The 18,509-nt window shown below is 43.4% G+C and overlaps 1 long non-coding RNA gene across 3 annotated transcripts in view; it reads right to left on the bottom strand.

Moving 5' to 3' along the window:
* Positions 1-7,471: 7,471 nt before the first annotated feature.
* LOC125633572 (uncharacterized) overlaps positions 7,472-18,509 on the bottom strand; it is a 66,532-nt gene continuing 55,494 nt past the window's right edge. For 2 of the 3 annotated variants that reach the window (XR_012667763.1, XR_012667765.1), the window contains 3 exons: positions 11,878-11,964; positions 11,688-11,786; positions 7,472-10,976 (listed from right to left, as the gene is read on the bottom strand). This is a non-coding gene — a long non-coding RNA (uncharacterized LOC125633572). The remainder of the gene's footprint in view (positions 10,977-11,687; positions 11,787-11,877; positions 11,965-18,509) is intronic. The other variant, XR_012667764.1, reaches the window with a different exon arrangement.

The following is an 18,509-nucleotide window of genomic DNA, read 5'->3' as shown; positions in this document are numbered from 1 at the left end:
CTCCCGGAATCAGGCTCGATCTCCCGGGGGCTACTGAAGCCAATCTGCGAGATTTTAGGCAGCTAAAAGTCCAGCAGGGCTAAGGCAAGCTCCCTACCTGCCCTGGCTCTGCGATGCTCCTGGAAGTGGCTGGCATGTCTGACAGTGACTCCTCGGCAGAAGCATGGCCAGTGGGTCTCTGCACACTGCCCCCACCCCGAGCGCCGATTCCACAGCTCCCATTGGCTGGGAATTGGGAACTGCAGCCAATGGGAACTGCAGGGATGATGACTGGAGGCAGGGCCGTGCGCACAGCTGCCTGGCCGCCCCTGAGCCTAGGAGCCGCTGCCGGACATGATGCTGTTTCTGGGAGCCACCCAAGGTAAGCGCTGCCAGGCCAAAGCCTGCACCCTGAACCGCCTCCCGCACCCCAACCCCTGCCCCAGCTCCATAAAAGCGAGTGAGGGTGGAGGAGAATGAGCATCGGAGGAAGGAGTGCTGGAGTGAGTGGATGCAGGGCCTTGGAGAAGGGGAAGGGCAGAGGCGGGGCCTTGGGGAAAAGGGAGTGGTAGGGGGGTCAGGCAAGTGTGTTTGGGTTTGTGCGATTAGACAGTTGGTAACCCTACAAAAGTCTGCACTCTTGAATGTGAGATACAGTCCTGGTTGGGGAGTCCAGGAATCATGTGGAACAACATCTCCAAGGTATTGTATGACAAACATAAACCACTAAGACTAAAAGCCAAACAGTGGTGCACCCGACAATGCTTCACGGTGTGGAAGCCTAGGTGATAGATGGCAAGTTCAATGCCTACGGGTATTTGAGAGGAGATGTCTTTATGCCAGAAGAGGAGTTATATGAAGAGACAAATTGTGAAGTGAAAAGCATTAGGATGGAAGTCAAAATCCATGATGTGGCTGACAAAAACCAGGAAGTGCAACTTCACTAGTTCAGACACATGCAGAGGATGAATGAAAGGGACCTGCTAAAGATAGCATGGAAGGATAGGGTGGTAGGATAGAGACCCAGAGGAAAGCAGAGGAAGCAGTGGATAGACTGCATCAAAGACGGTGCTGCCTTAGTGCTGCCTCTGGCAGAAGAAAATGGTAGATGCTGGCATGATGACCCGATCCCCGTCGATAAGGGGAAGAAAAATAAGATAGTTTCAGCTGTATTCTGACGTCTGTATTCCAGTGCACTTTGCCCTAAAGTGGCTCCTTAGGGTAAGGAGTGAAAAAGCATTATTGGTATGTATTTCAATGGAACAGGTACTTTATTTCAGTTTTTTGGAGCAGAAGCTTTAAAAGTCTGCCTCCTCCAGAGTTTTTGCGCTGGGCCCTTCCAAGTTAATAGGCAGGTTTTATAAACAACTTCATAGCAAACCCCAAAGTGATCTTATGTCATGTTATTAATTCCAGGTACAAGTTGCCTGATTTACTCAACATTCATGTGATTATTGCAGTACAAGTTCCAGCTTGGTGACAAACTCCCCCTTCTCCCCTCCCCACAAAAAAGCCAATTCTTTGGGGAAAAAAATTGATAGGGACAGGATTCCATGAAAGGTATTATCACAATTTGTAAAACTGAGCAAGAATTGCGTGGGCTACCTGTTATGGCACGGGGATCAACCTGTGATCAGTATAGGCATAAGAAAGGCAAAGCTGGTTTCAGAATAGCAGTTGTGTTAGTCTGTATCCACAAAAAGAAAAGGAGACTAACAAATTTATTTGAGCATAAGCTTTCGTGAGCTACAGCTCACTTCATCAGATGCATGCAGTGGAAAATACAATGGGGAGATTTTCTCCAACGCATCATCAAGGACCTACAACCTATCCTGAAGGACGACCCATCACTCTCACAGATCTTGGGAGACTGGCCAGTCCTTGCTTACAGACAGCCCCCCAACCTGAAGCAAATACTCACCAGCAACCACACAACAAAAACACTAACCCAGGAACCTATCCTTGCAACAAAGCCCGTTGCCAACTGTGTCCACATATCTATTCAGGGGACACCATCATAGGGCCTAATCACATCAGCCACACTATCAGAGGCTCATTCACCTGCATATCTACCAATGTGATATATGCCAGCAATGCCCCTCTACCATGTACACTGGCCAAACCGGACAGTCTCTACGTAAAAGAATAAATGGACACAAATCAGACGTCAAGAATTATAACATTCAAAAACCAGTCGGAGAACACTTCAATCTCTCTGATCACTCGATTACAGACCTAAAAGTCACAATTCTTCAACAAAAAAACTTCAAAAACAGACTCCAACGAGAGACTGCTGAATTGGAATTAATTTGCAAACTAGACACCATTAAATTAGACTTGAAAAAAGACTGGGAGTGGATGTGTCATTACACAAAGTAAAACTATTTCCCCATGTTTATTTCCCCACCCCACTGTTCCTCACATGTTCTTGTCAACTGCTGGAAATGGCCCACCTTGATTATCACTACAAAAGGTTTTTTTTTTTTTTCTTCTCCTGCTGGTAATAGCTCACCTTACCTGATCACTCTCGTTACAGTGTGTATGATAACACCCATTGTTTCATGTTCTCTGTATGTATAAAATCTCCGCACTGTATTTTCCACTGCATGCATCCGATGAAGTGAGCTGCAGCTCACGAAAGCTTAGGCTCAAATAAATTTGTTAGTCTCTAAGGTGCCACAAGTCCTCCTTTTCTTAAAGTAAAGCTGGATGGTTCTTGCATCCACAGTAAAGAATGCTGACAAATGATCTAACATTTTTTAGTGAGGGAGGTAACACTTAACTGGACTTAATTAGAACTATGTTTATTTTTACCACCTCACATAGGAGATGGGTGGAGGTTGTTTATTGGAGCATTTTGCTTTCATTAGCAGAGAAAAGCCTTTTAGTAAAATGGCTTAATTTCACGTTCCCTTGGAATAAGACAATCATCCATGGTCACAAGCCAAATATACAATCCCCAGAATTCAGAAATATACTCTTGGAGTAAGACTCACTCAGAATATTGAGGAATCCACAATTCTGTTTGGCTACTGAAGAGGTGACCATGGACTACAATCTACTAGCATGCTTTTAAAAAAGGGAGGGGTCAGGAGGGAATACATCCTCAGCCCCTGATCCAGCTTCTTTGCATTTAAAAGGATCTAGTCCCAAAAAGCTTGTAACTTACAAAAGTCCATCAATCAGGGCTATTGGAGCAATCACTCTCCCTCAGTGTCGGTAAGCTTCCAGGATGGTAAGGAGATACTATTGGAGTTATTTTATAAGCCAAAATTTTTGGAAAAAAGAGTGGCTTGGAATTTTTGGGTACCTCTGTTCTGGGTGCTAAACAGAGATTTCAAAAGGGCCCTGATTTGCAGATGGAAGGAGTTCAGCACTTTCTGAAAACCAGGCCTCTTGACGATATGTCAAGTTGGGCACCCAAAGAGCGAAGCACCCAAAATCACTAGCCACTTTTGAAAATCCTGGCTATAACTTGTATTTGTGGTGGTCATAATGTGCTAGGTACTGTCCACATGACCTGGGAAGACACAGATCTTGCCCTGAAGTGCTTACACTCCACATAGTGAAGCAATGTGCAGAGGTTAGGGGAGAGGGATAAAACATGCAATCCAAATTTGTACTTTGGATGTGGGAGGAATATGGTGTTTCAAAATAACTGAGTGTCAGCTAACCCCCAATTGCCACAATTCCTTGACTAAATTCTGAGTCCAAGACACACGTGCTATCAAACTGCTGTAATTTACACCAGAGGACCAGATCAACACATGCTCAGCCACCACCTTTGTAACAGCTATAGGGGAAGTAGAACCATATCTTCTGTGCAGCAATTTTTAATGTGTCTGTACACGCAGAGTGACCTGATGTTGAAGCATCAGAGAATTGCACACTAATAACAGTAATCAAATCAAGTCAAACAATTTACTGAGTCCAGAGGAGTCCATCTCAGCTGGAAAATTCTCTCACCTGCCAGTACACTGAGCAGCCCATAGCATGCAAGAACAAAAACATTGTCAGGAAACTCACACTCCCGACTCCTTTTCAGAGCCACTCTAACCAGAGCTTTAAACAACAATTCAAGAGACGTGAAGAATAGGACATGACTGTAACAATCTCTTGTGCACCAGTTAATTTCCTTTTCGGAGCATGTGAACTACAGACAAGCACACCTTAGAAAGGCACATAGCAACAAACTGCTTAAATAGAGCGTAACCAGGTTTATTCCCCTCCACATGGACTGTGCATAGCAAGGACAGTAACAAGACAGTCTTGTGATGCCTGTAAATATTTGTGAAAATCAGAAGCAAAGCAGACTTCTGCCAGCATTCAAAATGCCCACAAATTGCTTGATTAATTGCTTGAGCTCTCCTGCTGCCGCTGCATTTGTCACCGAGTGCCAGAGAAATGGTAATTTACAGAGACAAGGTCTCATAAGGAAGCCCCAACATCCCAGTACAATGGAATGCATAGTGATTTATGTGGTGGAAAAAATAGTTTAAAAAACCCACGTGTTTTCCCTGGGATTGCCAGAGGCAACGCGAAATCCAGCATGGCAAGCATCTTGAACTATGTCACACAGGGCTGGCGTGATGAATGGAGGGTTTAATTCAGTTGGCATATGAGCACCTGACCAAACAAAGGTGTGTCCTGCCTGAACCAACTTAGCGTGCTGAAACAGATGCTTTTTCTAAATTTAAAAGCTGGTATTTAAATATTTTGAACCGCACAATAAAAACTCTGGAAAAGCAACATGAAATGTCTGAGTTAAGCCCTCAAAAAAAAATAATAAAAAAATAAAAAACAGGAAATTCAGCGTGAAGGTTGAAAATCACCCAGTTTCGCTTGTGTGTGGCAGTCCATGCAATATCTGACCAGGTATGGGCTTCCTTTATGGGTTTGAACGAGAATTTATTTTTTAAAAAAATTCCAATTCGTGTTCAGTCAGAGTATGTCCAGGAGGTGAACATGAATCAACAGAAATACCATGAGACTGCTATTTTCACGGTATTTGCAGCAGAAGGAACACTGGTAACACTAAGTCTCAGTCTCTCTCTCTTGCTAGCAGAAGTGTGCCCAGAATACCGCAAGGAAAGAATTCTGGGTATATTTTGTCCCATGAATTGGAGCTTATCTTGTAATTCAGCACTGGGGCAGCTACAGATTATAAAGAAAATAAACATATGGAAGATGTTCTCTGTCTCTGTAGAACAAGACAATTATGGGGGAAAAAAAAAAACAGAGCAAATTGTATCCTCTTACCCTCATGAAACCCTACTGGGGGGAAGGGGAGGGGCTTGCAGGAAAGTAGAACTTAGTCCAGCAACTCAAATGTGGGAAAGATAATGTGGTGAAGACCTAAAGGGCCACACCATGTACACAAAAGGGGTGAAGTTTCTAAAGCACATTAACATGTTGTGCACTCATTGGTCCATGTAGCCCCGGCTGGTGCTTACTAAATGTTCCCTAGTGCACTTTAATGTAGTATTACGTTAAAGTGCACTAAGGAACTATTAGTGTGCGTCAGCAGAGTCTACATGGACCAAGGAGTGAGTAACACATTAGTGTGCTTTAGAAATCACACCCCTGTAATGCACATTGCCACACCATGTACATATGTTCAAAGAAATGGAGTGTAGGCAGAGAGAGTTCAGTCAGATTTTAGATGCAGTATTTGTATGCCTTCATATTTGATGACGATTGTCGTATTAGATTAAAAAGTTACATGAGAGATGTGCCCAAACCCAGATCAAGAACACCCTCAAGTATTGTGGAAGTTTGGATTCAGCACCAAGTTTGCCAGGCAACTCCTAAAAGGCCAAAACAAAACCCCAGTCCTGAACATCCCAAACTTTCCAGATCTGGATCCCAACTCAGGTCCATCTTTAAATTACACCTGAATGAGATCCTTGGGATGCACTCATAGGCCTGTGTGTGTGTCTGAAGAGTCCAAAATATCATACTAATCTCTTTACCTTTGTACATACACGGACCCTTCAGCTTCATGTAATTTTTGGAGTATCTGAATTTGTGACAATTTTTGATGCTACCATAAAAAAGAAAATAAGAATCACACATGAACGGTACCCAGGGCTGATACTAATTGACACTGGAGCAACTCCATTGTTATTCATGTAAGTGAGGGCAGAATCAGGCCCATAGTCTTAAAAAGCTCCCTTTAACATTCAGTATGAAAATTACCGTAAATATAAGGCTGGAGCTGTGAAAATGTCCTCTGACTTTACACCCAGAAACCAGTGCCCATGCCTCTTTGCGTGTGAAAAAACAACATTTGCTCTCACAAATTGTAAATATACCCCTAACTACTATATTTGCATGTCTAAATGTGGGCTTTGCGTACACAGTTTGAGAGCCATTTTGAAAGTTTGGTCCTGACTGGGGCTAGACTGTGACTTTAGGCTCAGCCTGGGGCATGGGCACGGCATAGCACCATACTAGGAATGTGACAGTAGTAGAGGGAGGAGAAGAAAAACAGTAAGTGAACGTTCAACACTTCCCTGCCAATCTGCTAATCAGCTGAGTAGGGAGAAGGCAGCTGCAACCTTCTGCTACAAGGGCTGACTGCCTTGCCTCATGGGCAGGAAAGAAGCTGCTCCCTGGAATGGCTCAACTGAGGTCCCTGCCTGCCTTCTGCTCCTCCTCCATCTCCCCCTCACATTCACCCACCTGCCTGCCTGCCCACCCATGAAGAATGCTAAGAGGTTCAAGTTTGGGGGATGGGAGGACACATTCTCGGGGGTGGGAGGTCTTGGATAAACTTCAGGGGAACCCTCAAAAGCTGAGATTCTCTCATAGTCCCAGGATTCCAGGACCTGAAGGTTTGAAAAAACATGCGTCATGAGACTTGTGATAACATTGTGAGTTAGGCAACAGTGGATGTTGGTGGAAGGGAGGGTTTGGGCACAGAGATGGAGGAGACACTGGAGATTTGGAAGGAACATTTGTAGAGCAGTTGTTTAGGATGTAAGAAGTAACTTCCGTGGGTGGAGACAGGGGGGCTTGCAGCAGTAGGTTTGTGTGTCATTCCTCTGGTCCAAACATATCCCTATATTCTTCCATTATGGGTCGGCAATCCTCATTTGAGAGCACCAAACAAATTAAAAATCCCTGTGGGAATCTTATTTCAAAACTCACTGTAATTTCTGGGAAGTTGTGGAAAAGGACTATTTCAGATTACAGCCCTGTACCTTTGAGCTCTTAAAAAAAAAAAAAATCTGTCACCACAAAAAATATCTAAGAGTGGAAAGCATCCGAGCTTTCTGGAGAAAAACCAGCTTCGAACTCCAAACAGACTTGGGTGGGTTTTTTAAACTATCCCCCATGCTGATAACATTTGTACAGACCAAGCTTTAGCCATTGGCACATGATTTTGCAACAGAGTTACTGTGACACTCTGGAAGTAGGCCTTGAGATTGAAATAATTATGAAACTCTCCAGACGAATGGTGTGAACAAAGCTGCTGTAACATGCTGAAGCCAAAATAAAGTGTGTTTATTTACCCAGAACAAAAACAAGTCAGCACCGATTTAAAAAACAAAAAGTGTTACTAGTTCATCGACAGAGTTAACCCTCATTATCTTCCACCATCATTACATGGTCTCTGATCCTTCGCTGTCGTGCATCTTATGCAGTCATTTACCCCTGTGAAAGTGAGCACAAAATGTTACCAAATCAGGATGATGGTCTTTTTCACAGGTGTGCATAACTGCAAAAGATGCAAGGCAATGGAGAAGGAGGCCCTAAATACCCTTCTAACTGAGCTAAATCCATGGCACTTGTTCCAATCTCATTTACACAAGTGTAAACTAAATATGTGGATGAAGACACCAACAGTCCTCCTGCACTGAGAGAATGCGACTGATCCCTATAGGGAGAAATGAATAAGTATTAAGATGGAACATGAAGAATGAAGAGAAAGGGCAGTTCTTGCACTGAAAGCTGATAATTTCTGGAGCATGCTCAACACATTGTCTTCAAAAGATTCCTTGGTTATTCAGACATACCAGAGGCGGTGCTCATCACTGAGGAATAAGGAACAAAATGCTACCCTCACATGCCGCATATGAAACCTGGGAAAAGGAGCTTATGCACAGAGCCCAGCAAGGGATGGAGTTTCCCCCCTTCCACCAGCCTATGATGTCTCAGCAGATCCACCCTCATAGAATTGTAGAAGCCCATGTGGTTGGCTCCATCCACCCCTAGCCAGGCAGAATGGTTGGTGAATGCAAATAGTTACAGATCATCGGGATAAGCCCAGGCCCAGGGCTGTTTTCAAAACTCTACTTCTGAACTGCCACAGATGGCACCACGTGCAGTTCAGTTTCATGATCCATAGTATTAACCCATAAGAGCACATCACGTTTAAAAGTCTTGTAATCAGGCACTTGTGGAATTTTGCACCATAACTACATGACACAAACTAGTAGAAATCTATAATCGTAATTAAAGAGATTCACCTTCTGAGGATGAGAAAACTCAAGTGAGTTGACAGAGTCCACTTTTCAGCCAACAATAGGCATGAAAAGTTTTATCCTTAAAATTGTGGTGGAAAATTTATCAGCATTAAAGAGGGGTGAAATATCATTCCTGTAGCCTTAATAATCCATTAATATAGTCCTTTTGCTTTCCAGTTATTTTTAGACATTAACCAATTAGTCTTTATGACACCTCTGTGAATATGTACTACTTTCAGTTTACAGATGAAGAAACTAAGGCAGAGGGGTAAAATGCTTTCCCAAAAGCCAGAGGGTGTTTAGGCTTTATCTTAAAGACTTCATTTGGATCAGGCTTTTAGAGTTCAATTTTCAAAGGGGTTCAGCATCTGCAATCAGGGGCCGATTCACAAAGAGCCCAGCTCTAATTTAGGCATCAAATCAAGCAAGCTTAATGTACTGGATGTAGAGATCAAAAATATGGCCTTTATATGACAAGAGAAGACCTGCACTTTTCTGAAAAATCTGGCACCAAATGTGAGTGCTAAGTATTTCAAGGTCTGTCCCTATGTTCTCAAATCACAACTCAAACTCAGGAATTCCTTGATCCTACTTCTATGCTCAGGCCCACAACCACAGCGTGAATCTTTATTAGGCAGAGATGGGCAGTCTATTAGTAGTAGCAGTAGAGATTTGTGAGCGTAACAAGAAGTTCTACCTCTGTATAACTAAGTTAACCAAGAAAAAAAATTGTTCTCTGGCACTTTAAACATTACAGTATGTCATCGGGGGGGGGGGGGGGGTGAAGGAGGGGTTGTTTTTCTCGTCATTACCATTGATGGAAGTGAACCAAAAGAAATAAACCAACAATGTGAAAAACAACAAGTTAGTAATTATTAGCAGACTAATCGGCCCATTGCCTGCAAGGATGGATACAGAGATGATGGCAGCCCATGCATGAGTCATCTCTATTGTATCTTCTGCACATTTAAAGGATTAAAAAATTTTAATAACCCTTAATGCTACATTTATCAGCCCCCAAGTGAGCCCTCCCACAGCTGCTCTTCTTTGCTTCCACCTTTGACCCTTTGCTTGCCCACTGCTAATGAGTGCCACAGTTCACCACTGCTGGTATTGGACAGATGATACAGTTGCTCTGGTAGTGAGTTATTGAGGAGGACACCAAACAGCAGTGGTTGATTGCCTATTCATTGCCCAGCCCAGGAGTGGTTGGGTGCCAGAGATTTGGTGCCAGCACAGGACTGGTGCTTCTTGATCTGCGCTGGCTGCCTATGGGTTTCCAGATTGGATATAAGGTGTTTTGATCTATGAAGCCCTAAATGGCTTGGAACCTTCCTGCTTGGGATACTCTACTGCCTATCTTCTCATGTCATACTGCCGCAATTGCAATTGGTGGAGGTGAAGGAACTGGATCTTCCAAGTAAGAGAGGGGGGCTTGTGGTAAAGTGTTCTCTATGAGCCCCCCGCCCCCAGCTTTGGAACAAGCTGCTCACCCCGCCCCCAGTCCAGATCTTCAACGCACACAGCAGAGCACATCTATTTGCATGGGCTGCTGCAGCAGTGGGCTTTTGTGGGGAATCAAAGCTGAGGGACACGGGAGTTTGGTTTTCTGCAAACTGTTTAACTTTATTTGGACAGAGGTGCCTAGAACCTGGAATAATAAAATGGGAGGGGAGGGGTTATTTGTTTAGATATGATAAATAAAACCACCTTTGCCATGAGTTTGTTTTTCACAATGGCCCTGCTCCTCTGAGGGAAATCAGTTCAGGATCCTCACTCACAGAAGCCTGCCAATTGCATTGAAAACACAGTAGAAAGAACATACGTGTCCCAATATAACAGGGCCCATGAGGTTTTGGTTGCCTTCTACTTGGTCTGAGTGCCATCAGTTCCCACTGACCACACAGGGTTGGGCACTAGTAAAGAGAATATTTAGGTAAGCCCTTTTGTAGGATTTTGCTATTGTAAGGAGGAAGATTGTATGGCTAAGGTTGTAGGGCAAGGGTTCTCAAACTGGGGGTCAGGATCCCTAAGGGGGTTGTGAGGTTATTACATGGTGGGGGGGGGAGGGGTTACAAGTTGTCAGCCTCCACCCCAAACCCTGCTTTGCCTCCAGCATTTATAATAGTGTTAAATATATTAAAAAGTGTTTTTAATGTATTGGGGGGGGGGTCACACTCAGAGGCTTGCTATGTGAAAGGGGTCACCAGTACAAAAGTTTGAGAACCACTGTTGTAGGGCTGGGACTCTGACTCCCAAGACCTGGTTTCAATTTCCACTTCACCAGACATTCTGCATAACCCTCAGCGAGTCTGCTGGGGAGAGACCGTCTCCTGAAGCCTCAGTTCCCAGGCTGCAAATGAGGGTGCTTGCTCTGCCCTTGCTCACAGGGTGTTGAGAGACAGCATATTGAAGACTGTGAGGTGCTCCATTACTACAACGAGGGCCACATGCATATTCAGTGCAGACAGAGGTAGAAGTCCCCTCCTTTCGCTTAGGTTTTCCAGCTCCTTGGGCAATTCAACTCTGTTGATCACAAATGGGGTAAGCTAGACTATGAAAGTGCTATAGGAACATCCATTAGAACTACAGCCTCCTGCACTGATCCCCCAGCAAATATAGGTCTAAGTATTTAAAGACTAATGGAATACATTTTTCCTTTTTGCCCTAAATATCTAGAGCCACAGTTTGGTCCTTAGCCACTGGCCTTGTAGGGAGTGGCGCTGAAGGGGAGCCAAGGGAGAGAATTTGCCTCAAGACGTACAATCTCTCCACAAGCTCCCTGTCATACAGAAGGAGAGTGCACACTGTAGTGTCCCTGTGAGTGGGGCAACGTGCTTTCCCAGAAGCATCCGCGTAGCTCCACGGGTCACTGGGGCGGGGGGGCTGTGATCAGCCCATGTATTGCTGCAGCACCTAGGGATCCCAGTCATGGATCACGGCTCCATTGTGCTAGGTGCTGCACAAGCAGATGGTCCCTTTCCCAGAGAGCTTAGAGTCTTGCACTCTTGTGGACTGCTCCCTCAGATCAACCCCATTCTCCACTGATCCTTGCAGAGGGAGTCCAATAGTGTGCCATAAATATCATCCCTCCTTGCATACATGTTATCCTGGTAGCCACAAGTGTGTTAGCATGAATATTGTATACTGCAATGCAGAGGCGACATGGGGAGGGAGGGCAGGCGAGATCATGTGCCCCACCAAATTTGCTGCTTGGCTGGTGTGGACCATACTCACATGGATTGAGCATACTCAGTAACACTGCTGAAGTCAGCTGCCCTCACTCTGCACCACCACCAGGCCCGGGTCATCTCTGCTGCAATGTCAGACTAAAACCTGTGTGTAAAAATAGCCTCCATTTAGTGTCTCTTTTTCTGAAAGGGTCTAAAGAGATTTCCACACTGAACATATTCACCACACTACATACAGGAATGTCATCCTCCATTACTGAAACGGAACCATCTCTGAAGTGATATACAGCTGTGAACAGGACCACAGTTCAGGAAGGAAGGATCTAAAGAGAGAAAAGATGCCACTGACAGTCACACATCAGTTAGGTGTTCCCCACTCTCAGTGCTGACTCAGCTCAACTCAGCTTAGCTGATATCATAATGTATCATCTTGGCTTCTGCTGTTTATTCCCCTTTTCAGGAATTTATGGCAGTGTTTTGTTTACAGTGAAAATAAATCTCCCATACATAGGGCCTGTCTTAGTTATCATCCCACATCAACACTTCACTAGACCGATACCAGATTGTTCAGTTATCTCTTCTGGACAGGCATAAAGTCACATGTCTGTGTCTAAGGGAAAGGACTTTGTAAAAGCTGTTGATCACAATGTCAAAGGCTTTTCCCAGCACACATTTTCAAAGCCCAGTTGAGCAGTCAGCAAGACCTGAGATACAAAACTGAGAAAGTGCCCAGCCAGCATGTTTGGTGCAGTGAGTGGGACTATGCCCCTTTGGGCACACCCACTAGCAGAATTGGTGCTGAGCTCCAATATCCCAGGGGAAACTGGAGGAGGACTTGCCCCACTGGCATGCACAGTCTTTTCCCCAGCTGCCTGGTACATGTGGGAAGTGTGTACAATACATCCATCCCTACCCGCTTTGGCTGGTTTGACCTCCATGAGAGCAGAGAAGGAGCTATACCTGGCCCTTCTGCAGAGTATGCAAAGGGTATGGAGGCTCCTTGTGCCTTCTTTGCACATGCATGTACACACACACACACACACACCATGTACTTGTGCAAGGGTCAGGAATAATGTGGCCCAGTATACTCAGGCAAACTGTTGCCAGCCCAAGCAATCGATGAGCTCAAAGCAAAATCCCAGACTGGAACAGCTCTGAGGTTTGGGGCCATTTGGATGCCCTGAGCTCGACCTCCAGCTAGGAGATGACATTTGAAGTGTTGAAGGGGGAAATGGGAGACAACTGCAGGAGCTTGGAGAGAATAACCACACAACTTTTAAGAAAACAGCCCTGACTGAACACATTGGGTTAAGAGTATGAAAAGTTGAATGCAGGGATTGAGATGAGGCTCTGGTTTGGGGGACAGTATTCCAGGTGAAGGGGAGACTTTTCAGGACGAAGCTCAGCTAGAAAGAATCTGACCTAAGGAACGGCAGTGCCTGTGAAGTTCACAGACTTAGACTTTAAGATCAGAAGGGACAATCTGATCATCTAGCTGTGGGGTAAAGCAGAGATTGGCATGCAGCATAATTGCGAACACACTGTAGTGGCAAAGAGTGGACTTGGGAAAGCTTGGATAAATGGATTTGGACAAATGATTGGTTTATTCAACTAAATTCATCGGCTTCCTCAAACTGACCACAAACAAATTAATCAGTTCAAGGAAATCAATTATACAAAATTATTCTGAGAGAGTCATTTGTGCAAATAACTCGTGGTCTGTAGCTCATTGGGAGTACTCTGTATTTCCATTGCAGTTTTGATTGGACACACGTGTCACATGGTCTGTTTTTGTTCCCTTTATGGAGGAGTGTAACTGCATGTGCTGCATTGGCACTAAACTTACAAGCTAGAATACTGATAGGACGTTTTAAGAAGTAATTTCTATAGAATCATAAATCAATAAGGTTTTATAGACATTTAATAATCACAATCATAGGAATGTAGGCTAGAAAGGACTTCAAGGAGGTCATCAAGTCCATTTCCATCCCGATCCCTTGTACTGTGGCAGGACCAAGTATCCTTAGACCATTCCTGACCGGTGTTTGCCTAACCCATTCTTAAAACCTCAACTGATGGGGATTCTACAACCTTCTTTGGTTACCTGTTCTAGTGATTAATCATCATGATAGCTGGGGTGGTGGGGGGGAACAACTTTCTAATATCTAACCTATAATTTCCCTTGCTGCCGATTAAGCTCATTAGTTCTTGTCTTTCGGGCAGTGGACATGAAGAACAAATCACTGTTCTCTTTATAACAGTCTAACATGCGGGGGAGAACCACATTAGTTTTCAAATATGTCTTCTTTTGTCAAGCCTAAACATAGCTAATTTTCTTTGGTTGTTTTAACCTTTCCTCATAAAAGCTTTAGAAAAACATGACCTCATTGATGTTGTTCTCCTCTGGACTTTTCAGTTTAGACACATCTTCCTTAAAGTGTGGTGCTCAAAACTAGACAGTACTCCAGTTGAGACCACCACTATGCTAAATAGAGAAAACAACTATCTCCTGTGTCTTGCATATGACACTCTTGTTAATACAACCTAGAATAATGATAGCCTTTTTTGACATCACTTTATTGGCTCATATTCGATGTGTCATTCACTATAGCCCCCCAGATCCTTTTCTGCAGTACTACTGTCTAGGTAGTTATTTCCCATTTTGTATTTGTGAACTTGATTTTTCTTTCTTAAGTACAGAACTTTTCATTTGTCTTTATTGAATCTGGTTGATTTCAGACCAGTTCTCCAGTTCAGCAAGATCATTTTGAATTCTAATTCTGTCCTCCAAAGTGCTTGCACCACATCCCAGCTTGATGTCATCTGCAAATTTTGTACCCCTATAGTCTCAACTCCACTATTCAAGTCATTTGTAAAAATATTGACTATAAAAATATAGTACCAGCCCTAGGACAGACCCATGGGGACCCCACTAGATCTGTCTTCTCATCTTGAGTGAGCCACTGATAATTATTCTGAGTATAGTCTTTCAAGCAGCTGTGCACTCATCTTACAATAGTTTAATTCTCTATTCAATTCTATGGGTTGTTATATAATGGGGTCCAAATGGACGGGTGTCCTCGCCACCACCCCACTTATGAGCTAGCAGCTTTGTTCCTCGTCTGAAGGCTAGATTCTGCCACTCTTATTCATGTTAGACCAGATTGGTAGGACTTACTCAATATGAATAAAGCTTATTCCACAAGTGGCCACATTCCCTTCAGGAAGGTGCTATCCTTTCTCATAAGGAGTGACAGGATCTTGCCTATTGAGTAGTACCTTACTCTGAGCAGTCCCATTAATAATCAAGGAATAAGGGAACACCTAATGTGAGTGTGGTGGAATCTAGCCCTAAATAAGCCCAGAGACTAAACAATTTTTATGGACCCCCAGATCTAGCCTCTCCAGATGACTAAACATGATTGTGGTGGTTAACTTATAACCCACTCTCTCTAAGTTGGTAATCAGAGCCTCTGTTTTATAGATGTCATACAAAACGAGACAGGTAAACAAACATTCTCATTGATGTTATCAAGCTAGCCAGCTCAGAAACTAGTAGTACAGTAAGAGGCATTGTTCAGAAAAACCCGCCCTTGACCTTTCAGGCACAAACATGTTAGAGAAACTGCTGTGACCCATATGGTAAACATTCAAAGAGAAAAGACAGCCCCATTTTCAAAGCTAAAACAGCAACGTGGTACAAACTGAAAGATACAAACAATTGTAAAAATAAACAGCTGTAGACACTTGAGCCTTTGATTGGTTAATGGTATCCTTTGCCTGAACTTGACAGCTATGAAAAATTTCATTCTTCTCTGATTAGACATAGGCTTATCTAGCTATCTGATTTTTCTATTCTTCAGCACCTGTTCAATTGTGGCAGTCACAATCAGATAAAAATTAGGTATGATTAACAGCATAGACATTGAAAAGAAATTGTTCAGGCCCTGCTTAAAATAAGTGTTGGTTTTAAAAGGAAAAAAAAAGACAGACAGTGCTAGTTTAGTTTTAGATAGATAAATAAAATACAATTTAATGCAAAACTAACCCTATAATCAACCAGTCTCATTCACAGAATGTAAGGATGTTGACCTGATGATAGAATGTTAAAAGATCTTCTCGCAGTAAAGATTTTAGCATTTTTATATTAACCTTTCCAACCTTAGAAAAAAAACAGAGTAATGGCTTTTGTTGCCACACATTAAGTCTTCAGTCTGAGTTAGACTTTGACAAGAAATAAACAAAAGCAGTCTGGGTTTGCTATTTAACTGCACTCTGTGTGGAGTCAGCACATTTTGCTATTTTAAAGTGTTTTTAAATAGTTTAAAATCTTTCATGTTCTGGATTTATCATCAATAAAGTCTCTAGACTAGCTGTAGGATTTTGCCTTACTTAATAAATGGTAACAGTGGAAGAGAAATATACCTTTCCAAAAAAAAAAAAAAAAAAAAAAAGCCAGTCAAGGAGATATGTGGGATGGGCGGCAGGCAGAGGGGTGGCGCGCGGAAGAGTGGAAATGGACCCAACAAACAAAATCAGACTTTGGGCCAAATTCATCCATGTTGTAATTCCATTGTATTTGGTGGAGTTACAGTAGCGATCAATTTGGCCTCTTGAGTCTGTCCCTGCAATGATATGCTAAGTGCCTAAAACATAGAAGCCTAAATACCACTGAAAAAAATCAATGGGAATTAGTCTAAGGCCAGGTCTCCACTATAAAGTTAAATCAATTTAGCTACATCATTCAAGGACATGAAAAATCCACACTCCCGAGTGATGTAGTCAAGTGGACATAACCCCCATCTAGACAGCGCTAGGTCAAAGTGAGACTTCTTCCACTGACCTAGCTACCACCCCTCAGGAAGGTGGATTAACTAGAGTGGTGGGAGAATCCTTCCCAACCATGTAGCGAATGGCTACACTGACGTGCTACAGCTTGGCAGCTGCAGCAGTTTAAATGTAGATGTGGCCTAAAGTCACTTAGTCCATTTTGAAAATTGTATCCTGTGTGGTCTCAGCAAAATGAGGATACATAAGTAGGGCCAACTTGTAATCTTACTAGTGTGACTTGGGTGACTGCACTGATTTCAGAGCGTTAGCACTCAAACGTCAAACTCTTCAGTGTTACAGTATCCTACGTTACATGAATAATCTCTTCAAATATCTTCTCAAGAAATGAGGCTGTATACTTTCACTCTTGTGAGATGTCAACCCACTTTAAAAGACATTTATAGCCCCAACACGGACACCCTGGTCACACTGCTGCCTTTGTGAGTCTTAGTTGGTGTCATTACCCGGCTCTGACTCAAGGCCTGCTACCACTTGGTACATGAGTTATAGCTATATTAAGGATTGGGGGGTCAGATCCTCAGCTAATATAAATCAGCTTAACTCCAAGTTTCGAGCTCAGAGCCTGGCCCTGTAGGCTGCAAAGGCCAATCTCCGGAGGGGCCAAATAACCACCCCAGAACAGGTCTGACAGTCTAATAGAAGATAGTGATACATGTAGGTCCAGTAGACAGCCAACAGTCTTCTTGCCAGGTGCAGTATCTACCTCTTAGGTTTTGTGAGCACAAGTCAGCAAGTGCACATGACAGGGGAAGGGATAACTACTCTTCTCTGCACTTTTGTGCCCCCCACATACATTGTCTACACTTGCAATACCTGCCCTCTTTGAGCACAGGAATTGTTAGTAGGTGGCAATCCCAGGAGCACTGGGCATGCTGAGGAGGGGTGGGCAGCTGCTTGGTTAATGGCTGTTCTCAAGCCTGCATTGGCCAGCAGAGCAGACTGGGCCTGGAATGGAGGAGCATCCTGAAGGGGTAAAGCAGCAGAGTTGCTCATGAGTCCCATGGAGCTCCAAGAAGCATTGTGCTCCATAAGTCACAGCGCCCTCTGGTGCTCCTGCTGGAGGTGACACGAGGCCTCAAACATTGGACAGTGCTCTGCATTGGAAGGTGTAACAAATGCTATTAGACAAACTGCATTCATTTCATTTACTCAATATCAATTTGAATATATCTGTATTTGCCACACAGCCACCAATGTGCAGATTGCAACAGATCAGGTTGGTTTGCTGCTTTTATAAGCAACTATGGGGATTAGTGTATCGTTTTATAAGAGAACCATTCATTCTTTCCCATTGTTGCACAAAAGTAGCAGGATCTGCATTTCAACCCCTTCTGTATTTTGTTCTTTTCATTATTAAATGTTTCCTACTTGCAATATCTATGAAGTGGTCTGATGTTTAATTGCATATGCTAAAAAAAAAAAATCTAACAATACAGATGGCATCCATTGGTAAACCTTTGTTTCATGTTCTGAACTGTGGAACTTCAGGCTCATTATTGCAGTTCCTAGCTACTGCTAAAATTCCCATTGGCTTCCAACTCCATATAAGACAGTTTGTTCCTCCGTCCTCAATCCCATATAACAGAAACAATACATTGGTACATGGGCTTCACATGGGGTAGGGATGCATAACCTTCTCCTTCAACTGGACAGCAGAGCATGGGACATTTGTGAAGAAAGGGTTGTTACTTCTGACCATTTGGCTGCAATAGAATCCCATGGCCCAATCTATTTAGTTTATCCAAGAGAAGGCTAAAAGGAGACATAATCCTAAGTACCTAAATGGGGAAAAAGATAGGAGACACAGGTGGGTCTTGGGTCTCACTCTACCTTTTTGTGGTAGATTAAATAGCTGGAAGCTGAAGCTACACAAATTCAGATGTGAAAAAAGGAGCAAATTGTGACATTACATTCCATATTTCTTATGAAAATATGCTTGTTATGAATATGACATAACAGATATACTTCATGAAAGATGGGTCTTGTCAGGTATCATTGGAAAGGTTATGATTTACAG

Source organism: Caretta caretta, chromosome 3, assembly GCF_965140235.1.
Source record: "Caretta caretta isolate rCarCar2 chromosome 3, rCarCar1.hap1, whole genome shotgun sequence".
Taxonomy (NCBI): domain Eukaryota; kingdom Metazoa; phylum Chordata; order Testudines; family Cheloniidae; genus Caretta; species Caretta caretta.
Note: the sequence above shows the minus strand (reverse complement) of the source record. Positions and strands in the feature narration are given on the sequence as shown.